Below are 19,217 nucleotides of genomic sequence, written 5' to 3' on the forward strand. Positions count from 1 at the left end.
ACTGATATTTATGACACCTTGGGGTTGAATTCCCAGATGGCATTTTACATAGAAGGCATTCCATCACAGAATCACTGATGGGGTTTTTTCTTTCCAGGATCCAATTCATCTATCCATTAATCAATCATTCAACAGTCAGTCAGTCAATAAACATTTATTAGGCACCTACTATGTACCAGGCACTCTGCTAAGCACTGTTCTCAACATTTGGGATACACAGCCAAAGAATGAAACAATCCTTACTCTCAGGGTTTGCATTCTTATAGACAACAAGGCAATATGAAGGAACATACAGAGTGAATATAAATGGAACAGGCACAAATGAATATAAACTCTGTAAATACAAGATGCTCGCATAGACAAGAAGGTAGTAGCAGCTGAGGGGATCTGGAAAGGCTTCAAGAAGAAGGTGGTGCTTGAGCAGCATCTGGAGGGAAGAGAGGTGCTCCAGAAATCAGAAGGGAGGAGCCCGACTCCAGGGCTCTCTCATAGAGCTGTATGGCCTCTCCTGGTTCTCCCTTCTTTTATTGATGAACTCCAGGAGACTCAAGTCTCCACATCTGATGCATTTCTCTGAAGACGCTTTTTGCTAACTTCTTCAAAGCACTTAGAAGACAGTCTTTTGTAATTATATTTTTCTGTATATTATTTTTAGGCCTTCAGGTAATGGGTGAGAGCATCAGCCTCAGACTCCCTGTGAAACTGCAGAAAGTGCCCATAGTGATAGTGGACTTCTTGCCGAATATTATCTTGAAGGTGCTTCATGTTCAATACCTTCTGGTAGCTTTCTTCTGCTTTGTTGAAATCACCTGCTTCTGCATACATGTCGCCTAGTTCTATATGACTTGCCTCAAATGTAGGTCTGTACTCTGTTGAAGTTTTAAAATGAAATATGGCCGACTGAATTGCATCGTCACAATCTTGTCTATCCCTGCCTCGTGGCTGGTAGTTAGTAGCCCTCTTGATTTGCTTCATTTTTTTCTTGTAACAAAGTCCCATCTGGTAATGCAGGACAGCAGAGGATGGAGTGTCCTGCAAAACAGTTTCTAAGAGAGGAAATGCTTTTTTCAGGCACCCTTGTCTATAGTAAAATTTGGCTGCATAGCGAAGGACGTAGGACTGAGATGACATACTGCTTAAAGCCTCTTGAAGGTACTTTTCTCCTTCCTCCTCTTCCTTAAGGTCCTGGAGTTTCAGTGCAAGGAGAACCTTAATGTAAGCATCTTCTGGGTTGAGTGTGACTGCCCGTTTTAGTGTTTGTAGACAAATCCTAGAAGCAGCTCTCTGGCCAATGTGACATAGACGAAACATGACAATTGCAAATCCGGTGTTAAATTCAGGGTTCTCAGGCTCTGCTTTCAGGGCTTTTTGGAAACAAGCTTTGGCCCCCTCATAATACTTGTTTGTAAACTTGAGCAGGGCCCACCCTTCCTCACAATCAATTTCTGGATGTTCTACTTTATAGTGGAAAGGACTTGAAAGCCTCTTACAACTTGCTTCTACCTTATCCAGGTAAGTCTGGGCTTCAGGGGAGTCTGTCCATGTGATAGTCAATCCAGGCATAGTTTCCCCAGGTCACAAGGCTTTTTATCATGTGCTTGATCATCAGGAAGCTGTTGGATCAACTCTTCAGCTTTTCTCAAGCTTTCCAAAGCCTGCTCATTTTGACCATCCCTGCCTCACGTAGGCCAATGTGTTGTGAATTCCCACATTGAATTTTTGTGTCCAGGAACTCAATTCATTCAGAATTCTGTTTTCTAGATCAGACAGGTCTATGTCTACTCTCAGTAATCCCATGTGAAGTGGCATCTCACCTCATGCAGGGCATCCAACATTGTATCCTTCTCAGACATCTCACTGTGGATAGAAATAGTATATTCCATCATGAGGTACTGAACATACAGAGAAGACTAGAATGACCACTGCCCACCTCTACTCGCATTGCAGAGAAACACTTAGAATGTTCTTTAAAAACTTTCCTCTTCTTTCACTTTTTTGTTTTTTTGCTGAGGCAATTGGGTTAAGTGACTTGCCCAGGGTCACACAGCTAGCAAGTGTCAAGTGTCTGAGACTGGATTTGAACTCAGATCTTCCTGAATCCAGGCCTGGTGCTCTATCCTCTGTGCCACCTAGATGCCCCCCTCTTCTTTCATTCTCAAGAATCCACTTCTCAAAAGTAGAAATCCAAACTACCAACAGACATGTGAAAAGATATCCCAAAGGACTAGAATCACTACTTAAACCAACACCAAGTTCCACCTCTTACTAATGAGATTGACAAAGATGAAGATACAGAAAAATGAATCATCAGAGGGGCTGAGAGAGGACAGCCTCATTGATGCACTGTTAGGAAGCTGTTATGTGGACCAGGCAGCCATTCTGGAAAGTCATTTGGAACTATATCCCAAAAGGGACTGATGTGAGTGACAAGACAAAGGCAAGAGGCCTGGCTTGGCAGTGACCCAGGATCCAGTGGATGACCTTGGTCTTTCCCAGATCTCCTTTTGTCTGAGGCACAGCCCATTCAGTGACTATGGGCTGGGTAAGAATTGAGATACAAGATGGCCTAATCTACCTGAGAAAGAAATTTCCCACCTCTTTGGGGACTAGTTCCTTCATTAGTCAATAAGTATTTATTAAAAGCATTTATTATGTATATTACTCTGCCTGCCCTGCACTGGAATACAAAGCAAGAGAAAGATATGGTCTTGGCTCACTAGGATCTCACATTCTAATAAGGTAGATAAAGGGGAAATAAATAGGCCTATTCAAGAGATAGACAATGAAAAGGGTGAGGTCATCTCAGAGGGAAGGGCCATGAAGGGGAGACCACAGGGAAAGCTGTCCAGAGAAGGTGGGGCTTGAGCTGAATCTAAAGAAGCCAAGAAGCAGGGGTGGAAAAGAAAAATTTGAGGTAGGGGGACAGCAAGTACAAGTGTGTGGAAGGTAAGATTCTAGTGTGTCTAGGAAAAAGTAAACCAGGGTAGCTGGATTCTGGTGCATGCAGCGAAGCATGAAGACTGGCAAGGTAAGACAAAGGCCAGGTTGTGAAGGGCTCTAAATACCAAACAGAGGAGTTTCTATTGGATCTTAGAGGTGATAGGAAGTCAAAGGACTTTACCGAGGGGCTGGGATGTGGGCCCAGAAAGGGTGAGTGCCAGGAAGGAGAACATGGTCAGACCTCAACACTAAAAATTCACATTGGTAGATGAGTGAGGGATTGGAGTGAAGAGAGGCCAGGTACATGGGCCCACCTGTACAATGAAGGTTCAGGAAGACTAGACTTCTAAAGTCCCTTCTAAACCTAAATCAAGAATCTTCTGCCTTTGCTGTCTCTGCTTTTGTAGCCTCAAACTAACAGGGAATCTACAGATTCTATAGAAAAAGTTAAAATGTAGATAGGGGAAAAGGGGAATGGTTTGGGAGTATTGACTCATAGATCACAACAGTAGGTCAGGCTAGAATGACTGGGACTTAGTCCTCTCATTCATAATATTCCACCACTGACCTGAGATGTTCACTTCACTTCTTTAACTGAACATTTTGTCAACATATATCAACTCTTTAACAATGCATATACTTCTGTAAAACTAAGGAGGCTCTAAATTTATTAGTATTATTGAGACTGATCTTGTGTTACTTTTCCTTCTTAGATCAGTTTTTCCTTTCAGCAAACATCATAATGCATCAGATGACAGAATTTAGTTATCTGGAATTCAGAATAAGAAAGTAGGAAAAGAGACATGTTAATTTTGCATCATGAAGCTTTGTGGTAGTAAGGAAAGGGAGAGGGATCAGCCTAAAATGAAAGTTGTAGGGAGGGACTTAGAAGTCAAAGGATGGGGATTCCAGTGTTGGTTCTACCACTGACTAGCCATTTCACCTTGTACAAGTCACTTGGCCTCAGCTCTTTTATAGGTAAAATGAAGGGGGCTAGAAGAGATTATCTTTAAGTTCCCTTCCAATTGCATGAACTATATAACTGAAGTTTTGAGGAGAAGGGACAGAGTTCATCTATTTCAAAATTTCTGTGTATAATTTTCATTCCTTCAAAAGAAGAAGTCTTTTTTATGCCAAATGCCCCTTTGTTCCCAGGAGCACAAGTCCAGACTAGGATCATGGATAAGGCCGAAAGGGATAAAGTATGACCAAAGAAAAATTGAACCAACTGATAAATACCTATCTATAGGAGTGGTATGGACAGTTGGGAAAATAGAAACTAGAAATGATGCTGATTCACAATGAGGTGGAATTCAGTTTGAAGACAGGACACAATATTGAATGCTGAAAGCAGTGACAGAGGTTTGGTAAGAACTGGAATTATTTTTAAATTGAGATCTGTTTTTAAAAATCCCTCTCATTTCTGATTATATTCCTTTCCCTATACTACCTGTATGAGTGCATTTGTAAAGGAGTACACTCACTATTTTGACTTATTTGAGCTCTTTAATTATCCAGGTACCTGAAAAGGGCTGTTTGGAGACTGGCTGTATTAACTAAGCAGCATAATTGCTTGACAATCTTTTCTAGTGACCTGCGACTAAATCTAGCTGGACTTGTAGAAATTAGGAACACTTAAGCCAATCAATCTCATACCTGCTTCGAAGCAGATCCAGAACCATTGATGGTGGTGGTCTATGGACCTTACAGAGACATTCCTGTCTTCAAAGACTAACCTGACTGCAAGTTATGAGACTATGAATATGTGCTGTTTACGGTCTTTTTGGAGACAACTTTATCTTCAGCAACTCCCTGAATTTTGGTTATGGGGCTTTCAGAAGTATCTTGGTTTTTGAGAGATCTACTGATCAACACATCTCCTAATCAAGCCTTAGCATCAAGGATGCCTTCTGATTTGTGTATTAAAGATTACATGCTTCACCCCTGGAATTCCTCAATCCCCCTCTCCTTGGGAATGGGACACACTGACTCACTCCTTTCTAAGCCCACCTTTCCCTCCAAAAATGCTTAGCAGCCTTCGTTTAAAGTGTTTATGAACCAACACAATTTATTACCTGGTGTCCTATTCAGCATACGCTGGATATTACTCATGCAGCATGTTAAATTTTTTCTTTTGTTTCCTGTTTAATAAAACCTTTCTCTAAGTTCACAAGCATTGACTTTCTCTGGTTTCCTTCCGTTTTAGGAAAAAGCAGATTTAAATCTCAAGAACAGTTCTTTGTACTCTCCATTCTTCCCTTTTGGGAAAGAGAGATCTAAATCCCTCAATTGAACATTTGCCTTGATTTACACTACCCATTGATCAATTTGTGATATGAATGAGTTTTTTTTAAAGAACGAAAAAATCTAAGAATATGAACTCTTGTGGCAGAATGATTTGGAAGATACTTGGGAAAGATATTTAATTTCTTTTAAAGCTAGATTAACTAGTGAGATCCAATGTGGTATAAAGGAGAACAAAAAGTGCAATTATTATTTGACTTTGGGACACCCCATCTTTCTGAGCCTCAAATTCCTTATCAGTGAAAAAGAGCATAAGACCAATGAGACTATGATTTTTAAGATGACTTTGGTTTGGGTGCATATAGAGTGTGCATTATAAGGAGATATACTAGTTGAAATGTCCTGAGGTATTGGAGATATGGGACTGGATGAAAGAAAGAAAGTGAAAAGTACTGCTCTTCAGTCTGTATTCAGTCAATATCACTTCTTTCTCTGGAGGTGGATGGTATGCTTTATTGTAAGTCCCTTGGGATTGTCTTGGATTGTTGAATTGCTGAGAATAGTTAAGTCATTCACGGCTTTTCACTGAACAATAGTGTTGTTACTGTCTACAGTGTTTTGCTTCTACTCACTTCACTATGCATCAGTTCATGGAAATCTTTTCAAGTTTTTCTAAAATCATTTTGGTTGTCATTTCTTATAGAACAACAATAGTCCATTACAATCATACACCAGAGCTTGCTTAGCCATTCCCAAATTTATGGGCATCCCTTTTATTTCCAATTTTTAGTCACCACAAAAAGAGCTAACTGCAACTTTTTAATTGTGGCTTTCATGGGTCTCTTGTCACTATTGTTAAATGGAGTTAGATAGTTCTAGGGTAAGACTCATATTTTCTTGTCCTACTATTTCCATTGAAAGAAAATTATTTTTGGATTAAAGAAATAAACAATGAAACTTGAGAACATGACTCTGTGTATGTATATTTAAATGGGTACATGTACATGCATATATACAAACCAGTATGTACACTTGTATGCATATACCTATACATATATTTCCTGTGACCCAAGGCTCAGAATTTGCTTCTACATTCATCATCTTGTGCCTGGACTCTTTCCAGAGCCTCCTAAACATTCTCACCTGACTCCAGTTGCCCCTTCTCCTAGTCCTTATTGCACAGCACTATCAGCTTAATATTCCTAATCTATCTTTTTCCATGAGATTATGTCCCCCTTTGTAAACCCTTGAGTGGTTCCTTACTCTCTAGAGGGTAAAGTCCCAATTCCTTCATTGTATCCTCATTTGACATTGTCTTGGAGGGTGAGCTCTCTTCCTCAACTGGGCTGCATGAGCCCCTGCCTTCAGTGGGTATAAAGGATGCTCATTCATTTAAGTTTGGTAAAACAACAGCTAGAAAATGTCAAAGGCAATAGAAGAGAAAGAAAACAAGCTCTTTACCTCAAGATTTATTCCTGGTTACTTCTTTGTGGTTCTGAAGGGATGTGGAAGAGTCTGGTTTCGTCTTCAGAAGCCAGGTCTCTCAGGCTGTTCAAGAGTCTCTCAGGCTGTGCAAGATATATGGCCTACATGGCCTATATAGCTATATATAGCCTAAGGAAGAGCATTCCATTAGGTCATCTACATGTGATTTGGAGAACTAGAAACTGAAACTGACTCATAGTAAGTTAGAAGACCTGGAAGTGCTCTCAACACTGGGACAAAGGGGTGTTGAAAGACATGGACTTGTTTTTTTTTAATTCATAATTCCTGTCTTTTGTTATTCTATTACCTTCATTTCTAAATATTTACTTATTCTCTGCCCACCCTAACTTCCCACCAACACCCTTCTCTCTCTACCCCACCCTCACTTTGCTCAGGGAACCATTCCTTGTGGCAAAGAATAAACATGAATGAAAGGAATAAGCCATCAGTATAAATCTCTTACCTGAGGCAGAATGATTTGGAAAAATGTTCAGGAATTTTTTTTTAATCATACTAACTATTGGTAGAGAAAATTATGTAAGGCAGTGTGGAATTAAAACTCAGATTTTTAAAAATTGGATTTCTGTGGGCTGCATATTGACTAAGAAAACCTCAGATTTCTTTGTGTTTTGTTATATATTTATATTTTAATCTGGTTGAGTCTTTGGGAGTTTTGCTGGTCACTTGAGGTATGAGGTTTTTGAGGTGGACACCTCTCGTGGAAGGAACCAAGAGCAAGAAATGGGACAACTGTTTCATCTGGGACAGTTCACTTTTCTGAACCTTGGATTCCTTACCTCCAAACGAGTACATAGGACCAAATGAACTGAGGTGTAACATATTATCATTTTAAAGGTGAATTTGGCAAGTGACACACTGTGCAGGGACAGTGGAATATTCAGATTGAAATGTCCCATAGCAGAGATATGGACTGGAACAGTGCTGACCATTCTCCTGAGATGCCATTTGGAAAGTGATCTACCAAAAAGAGATATTTGGGACAGCTAGGTGGCGCAGTGGATAGAGCACCAGCCCTGGAGTCAGGAGGACCTGAGTTCAAATCCAGCCTCAGACACTTAACACTTACTAGCTGTGTGACCCTGGGCAAGTCACTTAACCCCAATTGCCTTACAAAAAAAAAAAGAGAGATGTATCCCTGAGTGTTCAAAAGGTCCCTGAGAAGAGCAGAAGGCAGACCACACATTGAGACAGAGGGGGCTAATATTTAGAGGTAAGAAGGAAGTAGAAGGGCCGGCCTGGAAGGAGCTAGAAGAATGAACAGAAACACAGGAGGAGAAAGAAGGGAAGTTAACAAACATTTATTAGCAATTGATTTCTGCATGACCACGTCACAAGGATAAATAGCCTGTGTCCCAGCACCTAAAACTCATAGCACACACTGAACAGGTTCAACCTTGGGGAATTCTCAAAAGTAGATAGGTTCTTTGATAAGGGAAGGCATCCCTACAAAGGAACAAGCTTCAATCACTAAGGGGCTGGATATGTTTTTCAGATTTCCAGACTAATTTGTGTTCACTAATCTATATATTTCTCTGATTGATTCAGAAAACCTTCTTTTATAGTTTTTTTTTCTTTTATTGTTTTTCAGTTCTGTCTGACTCTTCATAATAACCCCATCAACTTGTCTTGGCAAGGATACTGGAATAATTTTTCATTTCCTTCCAGAGTGTGTTTCCATATGTTACATAAAAAACTGAGGCTAATCAATAACTGAGGTTAATTGACTTGCCCAGTGTGACCAGCTATTAAGTGTCTGAGACTGGATTTGAATTTAGATCTTTCCAAGTCCAGGCCCAGAGCTCTATGCAAGGTGAAAACATCTCTCCTTAAATCATACTACCTTGGACCCCCTGAAGCTTGGGACAGTGCATTCTTGAAGCAGTGCCCCACTTTAAGAAGGAATTAAAAGTCAAGAAATTGGCTGGCAAAATGGACCAGAAAGAAAAACATACAGACCATAGAATGTTTCTTTGGTGACAGGAAGATCAAGGTGCACACTCTGAAGAGGATAGCAAGGTCAGGACTCCTATATCCAAAACTTCCAAGAAAAATGTGAATTGATCTCAGGCCATAGAATCACTGCAAAAGGACTTTGAAGATAAAGTAAGAGAGGTAGAGGAAAAAATAGAAAGAGAAATGAGAGTGCATCAGGGAAGTAATGAGAAAGTCAACAGCTTGAAAAGCCAAACTGACCAAATGGAAAAGGAGGTACAAAGGCTCTCTGAAGAAAATAATTGCTTAAGAATTAGGATTGAACAAATGGAAGCTAATGACTTTATGAGAAACCAAGGACACAATAAAGCAAATCCAAATGAATGAAAAAATAGAGGGCAATGTGAAATATCTACTTGGAAAAACAGCTGACCTGGAAAGTAGATCCAGGAGAGAGAATTTGAAAATTATTGGACTACCTGAAAACAATGATCAAAAAAAAAAAAAAGAGCTTAGACAGCCAATATTGCTGTTACTTTGTATATAGTACAGATCACTTTGCATCAGCTCACGTCAATCTTTCAGGTTTTTCTGAGAACATTCTGATAATCATTGCTTACAGCACAGTAATGTTTCATCATAATCTCATCCCACAATTTATTCAGCCATTTCCACACTTGATGGGCATCTCCTCAATTTTGAATTCTTTGAACAGAAAAGAGGTGCCATAAATATTTTTTGTACACATAGTCGTTTAACTTTTTGTTTTTTATCTCTTTTTGGATACTGACATAATATGGTATTACAAGATCAGAGTATGCATGGTTTTATAGCTCTTTGGCCATAGTTCCAAATTTCTCTACAGATTGTTTTAATCAGTTTAAAACTGCATCAATGGTGCATTAAATGTCTCATTTTCTCCATATACCCTACAAAATTTGTCATTTTCCTCTGCTGTCCTATTATTCAATTCAATAGGCATGAGATAATATCCCAGAATTGTTTTGCCTTACATCTTTCTAATCAATAGTGAGTTAGAACATTTTTTTCATATGGCTATAGATAGCTTTGATGATTTCATCTGAAATCTAGTCATATCTTTTGATCATTTATCAATTGGGGATAGCTCTTATTGTACTAAATTTGACTCATTTCTCTATGTGGCTTGAGAGATGATGCCTTTATCAGACCAACTTGCTTCAAATTTTTTCATAGTTACTATTGCTAATTGAATTTCCCTCCATCCTACTTCCTCCCCATGTCATTTACTCTATTCTCTATCTCCTTTCACCCTTTCCATCTTCAAAGTTGTTTTGCTTCTGACTTCCCCTCTCCAAATCTTCCCTCCCTTCTATTGCCTCCTCCCTTTTACCCCCTTCCCCTCCTACTTTCCTGCAGGGTAAGATAGATTCTATACGAAATTGAGTGTGTATATTATTCCCTCTTTGAGCCAATTCTGATGAGAGTAAAGTTCATTCACACCCCAATACCTCCCCCATTTTCCCCTCCATTGTATAAGCTTTTCTTGCTTCTTTTATATATTTTACCCCATTACACCTCTCCCTTTCCCTTTCTCTCAGGCCATTCCTCTCTCACCCCTTAATTTTAATTTTTAAATATATCATTCTTTCATATTCAACTCATATCTGTGACCTCTGTGTAAAATATACTACATCCACCTGTCCTAATACTGAGAAAGTTCTTATGAGTTACAAGTATCATCTTCCCATATAGGAGGTAAACAGTTTAACCTTTTTTATATCCCTGATGATTTGTTTTTCTTATTTACCTTTTCATGTTTTCTCTCGAGTCTTGTATTTGAGTGAAAAATTATTTATTTATTTATTTAATTGGGGGGGGGCAATGAGGAGAGTCTTGTATTTGATAGTCAAATTTTCTATTCAGCTCAGGTCTTTTCATCAAGAATGCCTGAAAGTCCTCTCTTTCATTAAGTTCCATTGTCCCTGAAGGACTATGCTCAGTTTTGCCAGGTAGGTAGATTCCTGATTGTAATCCAGTTTCTTTGCCCTCTCGAATATCATATTCCAAGCTTTCTGATCCTTTAATGTAGAAGCTGCTAGATATGTGTTATCCTGACTGTGATTCCACATTACTTGAATTGTTTCTTTTTTCCTGCATGCAATATTTTCTCCTTGAATTCAGGAGCTCTGGAATTGGGCTATAATATTCCTGGGAGTTTTCATTGTAGGAACTCTTTCAGGAGGTGATCAGTGGATTTCTTTCAATTTTCTATTTTACCTTCTGGTTCTAAAGTAGGGCAATTTTCCCCGACAACTTATTTTATTTGTTTGTTTGTTTGTTTGTTTGTTTGTTTGTTTGGCAGAGCAATGAGGTTAAGTGACTGCCAGGGGTCACACTGCCCAGGGCCCTGTGCTTTATCCACTGTACAACCTAGCAGCCTCCCCCCTTACAGTTTCATGGAAGATGATTGTCTAGGCTTTTTTTTTTTTTAACATGGATTTTAGGTAGTCCAATAATTTTCAGATTATCTCTCCTGGATCTATTTTCCAGGTCCGTTGTTTTCCAATAAGATATTTCACCATTGCCATGTATTTTTTCATGCTTTCAGTTTTACTTTTTACTTTCTTGATTTCTTATAAAGTCATTAGCTTCCATTTGCTCAATCCTAACTTTTAAGTAATTATTTTCTTCAGAGAGCTTTTGTACTTCCTTCTCCATTTTGCCAATTTGGCTTATCAAGGCATTATTTTTCCTCATTGGCTTTGGTACGTCTTTTACAATTTGGCCTAGTCTGTTTTTTAAGGTGTCATTTTTCTTCAGTATTTTTTTTTTTGCATCTCTCTCTCTCGCTCTCTTTTTTTTCAGGGCTATTGAGGGTTAAGTTACTTGCCCAGGGTCACACAGCTAGTAAGTGTCATGGTCTGAGGCTGGATTTGCAACTCAGGTCTCTGAATCAGGACCAGTGCTCTATCCACCTGCACCACCAGCTGCTCTCTTTTTATGTCTCCTTTACCCAACTGTTGCCTTTTTTTCATAATTTCTTACATCACTCTCATTTCTCTTTCCATTATTTCCCTCTACCTCTCTTACTTTTTTTCAAAGTCATTTTTGAGCACTTCTAGGGCCTGAGGCCTATTCATATTTTTCTTAGAAGCTTTGGACATAGTCACTTTGACTTTGTTATCTTCTTCTGAGATGAGTTTGATCTTCCTTGTTAACATAGAACTTTTTAGGATCAGTATTTTTTCTGTTTGGTCATTTTTCCCAAGCTTATTTCTTGACTTTTAACTCCTTTGTTAAGTGGGACACTGCTTCCAGGGTGGAGGGTGTACTGTCCCAAGCTTCCAGGGTGTTTGTGTAGCTGTTTTCAGAGAGACTTCTAGGATTCTGTAAATTTTAGTTCTTCCAAGTTTGATGATTAAATGAGTTATGTTTACTACTCTCCAGGCCTGTTTCCTGGTCTCCAATCAACCACAGGCCTGATTTTCTGCCCTGGACCTGTGAACAGAGTCCTGCTCCATTGTGGCTATGAGCTCCTGTGTGCTTGTGCTCCTCTCTCACTTGGGACCACCACCCAAGAATGTGACTTGGATCTGAAAATAGGCAAAACAACAGAGTCCTGCCTCAGTGCTAGAAAAGAGATCCATGTAATCTCCTTCTGGTCAATTGTTCACCCCCCAACAGTATTTGGGCTGAATTCCAGAAGTAGTTCTTACTGTAGTTGATTCCAAGGCTCACAAGGCAGCCTCTGGTTTGCTGTGGCTGTGGCTGGGTCTGTTCTGGGTCTGTGGCTCTGCTGGGCTGTGCTCCACTCTCACCCTGGTATGACAGACTTTTCCTGACAATGTTCTAAGTTGTCTTTGGCCAGAAAATTATTTCAACCTGTCTTTTTGTGGGGTCTCCTGCTCCATTAATTGTCTTATCCTATTATTTGAAGGTATTTGGAGGGGTCTTGGGGAGAGCACAGGCAAATCACTGCCTTTCCTCATCATCTTGGATCCACCCTTAAATAGAACTGAATCTTAAGGACTCTACTGGGACTTTAACTCTACCTTTTCCTAGTCATTTATTTATTTGGTTGGTTTTTGCCCCTAATCAATATTCAAAACTAGGGAATTATTCTTAAACCTCTCAGGTGACCAGGCTCTTGATGAACCCTTGCACACATAAATCAGCCAGGATCCCTGCCCTCCTGCTATCAACAAGGTCTATCTGATGTTCTCCACCAGCTCTCTGCCATTAAGAACTAGAGATCGTGGATTTCTAAGGAGATGCTCTTCTAGTTTTTCATCAAATCTGTTCAACATGTAAATAACTATCTAGAAGGAGGCAATTTTTAATAAATTCTATGCCACCTCCATTCTGCCAAAAGTTATAAATGAGGCGGGACAACACTGTTCCTGTTTCCGGGACCATTACTCTGTCCACAGAGGTGTCTTCTTAGATGATACAACTGGCTACTTGAACACAATTAAAAATGTGCAATGTTACTTAAGAGAAAGGGCTGTTGATTGGGTACTATGAATCACTTACCTATCAGGAAAAAATCCTTTCTCAATACAACCCTTCAAATACATATAAAATGCCTCCTCTCTGATGAAAAGAGCTCCTTAACAATAACTTTAAATAAATGACACTCATATTTACTTCTGAAAATAAGATGCAATGGATTACCTTTCCTGGACCCCAATGGATGTAGTTTGCAAACTTCCCTTCTCATGAAGGAAAAAGGAAAGAAAAAGTAGGGTAGAGAGAGACGCACACATGCACAACATATAGAGACAGAGAGAGAGCTATGTCTTTAGGCTTTGATTACTCTTTCTGTTTAAAAACCTATCCCTTGATGAGGACAGGCTAGAGGCTAAGGGTATGCTTTTCATCTGTGCCAGCACAAGGCAGCTTCTATATATCAATTTCTGGACTCATCATCCAATAGTGGTGGGGAGACCCTCCATTAAAAAGAAGAGTATCAGGCAGCTAGATGGCGCAGTGGATAGAGCACCTCTTGACTAACTGGCCTTCTATCTCAAGTTCTGCTTGTCTTCAACCCCACCTTCAGCCTCCTCTGAGGAGTGTGTCCTCCACTCAGTGATAAACATTCTCACATGTTAGTAATTCTGAACCCTTGTAGATCATCATCCAAATCTTACATCCATCCCCCTACCACTTAATTTCCTATTCTCATACCTATCCACCCTCTCACCCTATATTCCAACCAAATGCCACCCACCCCTTCCACCATGCCCCTGTTTCAATAACTAAACTTTCCTTTGTCCAAAATCTTTCCTCTCTCCTAAAATCTTCTAGCTATATTGAACCTAGATTCTCTGTTGTGATAAAATAATGGAATTTGGCAGACACCCAGGGGTCCCACCTGATTGATCTAGTATTGTTTGAGAACCAACTAAGTACCTACTTGAGATAATTAGATATAGGCCACACCTGGCCTGCCCTGAGTGAAATATACTACTGTCATCACCAGGTGGGACCAATCTTGGCCAAGCAATGTGAAGAACCCTTCCTTTTGGGGAGGGAGAGAATAGGTAGAAAAGGAGAACACTGAGGTTGGGAACTCGTTTTCCCTGCTGGTGAGCTTCAGAGAGTGGCTGTTAATCTCCTTTTTGGCCTGGGAGAAATAACTAGAAAAGGCAGTTTGGAAGGGATGAAACTTTGGACCTAGAGGTCCCTTATTATTTTCTGACCCCAATATTATGGCCAGCCACTGAAATTAACGGAGGCTCTGAATTTATCAGTGCTGTGGAGATTGGGCTTATGTTGCTTTTCTTTTAGATCAGTTTTTCCTTTCAACCACCATCATAATGCATTAGATGACAAAATTTAGTTATCTGGAGTCCAACTTTTGTCATCACAAGCCTGTTTCTGCAAGATATGTTGCTTTTTAAATTTATCACTTTATGGATAGGGATAATTACATCCCAAATTAAAAAAAACAAAAGAAACTGAATTGGAACTCAAGTGTGATTCAGAATGAAAAAGTAGGAAAGAGGGCAGCTTATTTGTCACCATGTAAATTTGAGGGAGTTAGGAAAGGGATAGGTAAGCCTAAAATGAACATTGTAGGGAGGGGCTTAGAAGTCAAGGATGGAGATTCCAGTGTTGGTTCTACCACTTACTAGCCATTTTACCTCGTATGAGTCACTTCCCTTCCTGGGCCTCAGCTTCTTGTAGGTAAAATGAAGGGTGTGATGAGATTATTTTTAAGTTCCTTTCCAACTGTATGAACTGTATAACTGAAGTTTTAAGGAGAAGGGACAGAGTTCATCTATTTCAAAATTTCTGTATATAATTTTCATTCCTCCAAAAGGAGAAGTCTTTTTTATAGCAAATGTCCCTTTGTTCTCAGGAGCCCAAGTTCAGACTAAGATCATAGGATAAGGCTGAAGGGGATAAAGTACAGTGCTATATAGCCAAAGAAAAAAACAAATCAACGATAAAGCATAATCCATAGGGAGTGGACAGTAGGGAAAATAGAAACTAGAAATAGAAACTAGAAAATAAAATGAGCTGGAAGTCAGTTTGGGAAAAGGTAACTGAGGATTCTCTGATAAAAATTAATCCATTTGCTTATTTAATTTTATTTTTAATATACTTAATTTTTCCTAATTACATATATAGTTCTCAACATTCATTTTTCTTCTTGAATGCCAAATTTTTTCTCCCTCTTTCTCTTCCTTCCCCCTCTTGAGGCCATAAGCAATCTGATATAGTATATATATATATATATATATTATATATATATTAATTATATAATATATATATATATACATATACATATACATATACATAATACATATATATACATATGTTTATATATATATTTTACAATAATGTTAAACATGTTTTCACATAACTCAAGTTGTTGAGAGAAAAATCAGGGGGAAAAAAGGAAAAAAACACAAGCAAGAAGAAACAAAACAACAGCAACAAAAAGCACGCTTTGATCTGCATTCAGACTCCCCAGTTCTTTTTTTTTTTTCTCCCTAGTTCTTTTTCTGGATATGGCGAGCATTTTCCATCTTGAGTCTTTTGGCATTGTCTTGGATCATTGTATTGCTGAGAAGAGCTGATATTCTGGAAGCCAAGGCTAAGTAGAAGTTGAAAGAATCCACCTATCACCCTCCTGAAAAATATCCCAAAGGAAAACCTCCAGGAATATTATAGCCACATTCCAGAATTCCCAGGTCAAGGAGAAAATATTGCAAGCAGCTAGAAAAAGAAATTCAAATACTGTGGAGCTCCAATAAGGATAAAGCAAGATTTAGCAGCATCTACATTAAAGGACTAGAGGGTATGAAATATGATATTCCAGAGGGCAAATGAACTGGGACTACAGCCAAAATCACATACCCAGCAAAACTGTTTATAATCTTTCAGAGGAAAAAAATGGGGATTTCAATGAGAAAAGAGGACTTTCAGGCATTAGCGATGAAAAGACCTGAACTGAATAGAAAATTTGACTTTCAAATCCAAGACCCTGGAGAATCATGAAAAGGTAAACAGGGAAAAGAAATCACAAGGGACATTAAAAGGTTAGACTGTTTACAGTCATACATGAGAAAATAATCTTCCAACTCATAAGAACTTTTTCAGTAGGAATAACCAGAGAATACAGGTCTGAACTGAATATGAAGGCATGGTATTTGTAAAGCCATTTATTTTTTGTGTATCCTTGTTCTTTGTGGAGCAAATAGGTTGGGTTGTCTTATGTCTGTGGCTGGATTTGGGCCCTGGGCCTCCTGGGCCCAGGGCTGGTGCTTTATCCACTGTGCCCACCTAGCTAACCTATGATGACATCTTTAAAATAGAGTTGAGGGGTAGGAGGAATAGACTGGGGGAAGGGGAAAGGGAGAGGTGAACTGGGGAGAGGTAGCTCACATGAAGGAAACAGAAAAACAGCTTACGGAGGGGGAGGGGAAGTGGTGGAAGGAGTGGGGGGAGTGAGTGAACTTTAACTATCATCAGAATTGGCTCAAAGAGGGAATAACATACATACTCAAGTGTGTATAGTAATATATTCTTGCCCTGAGGAAAAGTGAGAGGGGAAGGAGATGGGGTGAGAGGGAGAAGTGGGGAAGGAGGAAGGGAAGTTTGGGGAGGGAGATGTAAAAAGCAAACACTTTCAAGGAAGGTGAAGATGTTCTGCATAACAGCACATGTATGACATATATTGAATTGCTTGATTTCCTAGGGAGAGTTGAGGATGGGAGGGAGGAAGAAAAATTTAGAAACAGAATTAGCTCAAAGACCTTAACCTCATCAGGGTGGGCTCAAGGAGAGAATAACACACACACCCAATTGGGAAAGAGTAGTCTATTTAACCATACAGGAAAGTAGAGGGGATGAGGATAAGGAGGGAAGGGTGAATGAAGGAGGGTAGAGTAGGGGAGGGGGGCAGTCAGTAGCCAAACACTTTTGAGGAGGAATAGGGCAAAATAAGATAGAAAAATATAGTAAAATATCATTGGAAGGGAACAGGATGGAGGGAAATAGTTACGATGATTGACTACAATGGTCAAAACGTATGGTACCTACTCTACTGCGCTATTGTGAAGAAAATTCTTTGTCAAGTTCAAGGTACTATATAAAAGTTATGATGAACAGGATACTATCAGAAAAAACCATGGACGAAGACCCACATGAACTGAAGCAGAGAGAAATGTACTGTATACAAAATAACAGCATTAGTGTAAGATGATCTACTGGGAAGCACGTAGTTATTTTCAGCAAGGCAATGATCCAATATAACTCTGATGAACCTTATGAAAATTGTAATCCATCTACAGAGAAAGAAACTGATGTATCTGAAAACAGACTGAAACACATTTTTAGGGACAATTCCTTAATCTGTAGTTTGTTTTTAGTCTGTTTTTCTCTCACAACCTAGCTAATGGAGAGTTGTTTTTCATGACTAAAAAAAGAAAAAAGAGTATAGGACAATTAAACTATCATTTATGAGGTGAGTTTGGTTTCAGGGCACATAGAGTATGCAGTTATGATGATATATACTAGTTGAAATGCCTTGAGATATTGGAGATATGCCTGACAGGTCCCCTAGAGCATGTAGATTGGAATGAATCTGCCAAAAAGAAATAGGTATATTGCTGAGCATCCACAATCTCACTGAGAGAAGAATGAAAGCAGAACTAAAAGGGCTGGTATGAAGAAAGCTTATGAAGGTTTTCGAATAATTAAAAGAGACAAAGGAGGAGAACCAATGGAATTGGACAAACATTTATTAACAAATTCAGAATGACCTTGTCACAAACACCATGAGCCTGTGTTTGTGACACCCAAATCTCATGTTTCACATTGAACAGGTTCAATATTGGAAGAATTCTCAGAAGTCCTGTTTTTTTGACTCCTGCGCCAGGTGGGGTAGGTAACCTCAAACATATAGCTCATTCCTTCATCTACACAGATGTGCATGAAAGGAAACAAATCTCTTAGGTGAGCTCTCAAGTTCACACTGCCTGTTGGATACAAGACAGTCTTTCACTCCACAGAAAGAGTACAGAAAACTCAATGAATAATCAAGGTAGACTCCCACTTTCCACTCCAGGAATTATGCTGGCCTCCCGACTTAATAATTCTGCTTTAAGGATTTGAACTTCCCTCACCCAGGATGACAGGGAATGTACTTGGAGTTAGTGGAAGGTCAAATTTTGAATTCTGATGAGTATCATTTTTCACCCTAGGCATCTACAAAGACTTCTAGCCTAAGGGTTTGGATTCTTCCCAGAATGGGAAAAAGCAAAACAAAACATACTTTGTGTTGTTTGGAGAGGCAACTCCCTGCACCACACTGTCTAATAAGTGGGAATCAGCATAGGATAGAAACCAGGTTTTGTTACTCTGGGTCATAGTTTAGTCCCTTACTGTTCCTCAGCTTGTGAGTCAATGTGCTCAAGCACATCCTTTCACGTGAATGGGAGGCACTTCACCTTTGCTTCAAGTTGCTTCCATTTCTTGAGCTGATCAGCTCAGAATGGAATAAATGACACGAAGTGAAATCTGAATCCATTTTCTCTGACTTCATACCAGAGTGCCGAGTAAGTGTCCATGAAAAACATCAACTACTTGTATGTAGCAGTGTGGTTAGAAACATTTATTTTGCTTTTTGGGTTGATTTCACAGACTGAATTTACACAGAAAAGTATCACAGATTGCTGATAGGATCTCCATTCCTAAAATCTTAATTGATTGCTTGATTAATCATAGGTATTTATTAAGTACATGTTTTGTGCTGGGCATACTGTTGGCACTGGGATCACAAATACAAAGAATTCAATGACCCCCTGATCTCACAGAGTTTGAATTCTCATGGGAGAAACAGGTACATGTATAAGTATTTAGAGTACAAATATAAAGTGAAAATATAAAATAAGTGAAATTAGTCAGGGATGGTAGGCCCTAACGGGCAGTTAGGTGGAGTCAGAGTACATAGTGTAACAATTGGAATGATGCCACCTGCTGGAGACTTACTGTAGAAAAGCTCCGCCATGAGGTGAAGTTCTCTGAGGGCAAGACCATGCGTCTTTTCCTTTGGCATCAGGAAGTGATGTTTGCTTGTGGAGGAGAAGGGGGAGTCTAGT

General features: G+C 39.3%; 1 pseudogene; it reads right to left on the bottom strand.

Annotated features, from left to right (window-relative positions):
* Positions 1-11,672, bottom strand: LOC122743835 (annotated as a pseudogene).
* Positions 11,673-19,217: the final 7,545 nt, after the last annotated feature.

Source organism: Dromiciops gliroides, chromosome 2, assembly GCF_019393635.1.
Source record: "Dromiciops gliroides isolate mDroGli1 chromosome 2, mDroGli1.pri, whole genome shotgun sequence".
NCBI classification, from domain to species: domain Eukaryota; kingdom Metazoa; phylum Chordata; class Mammalia; order Microbiotheria; family Microbiotheriidae; genus Dromiciops; species Dromiciops gliroides.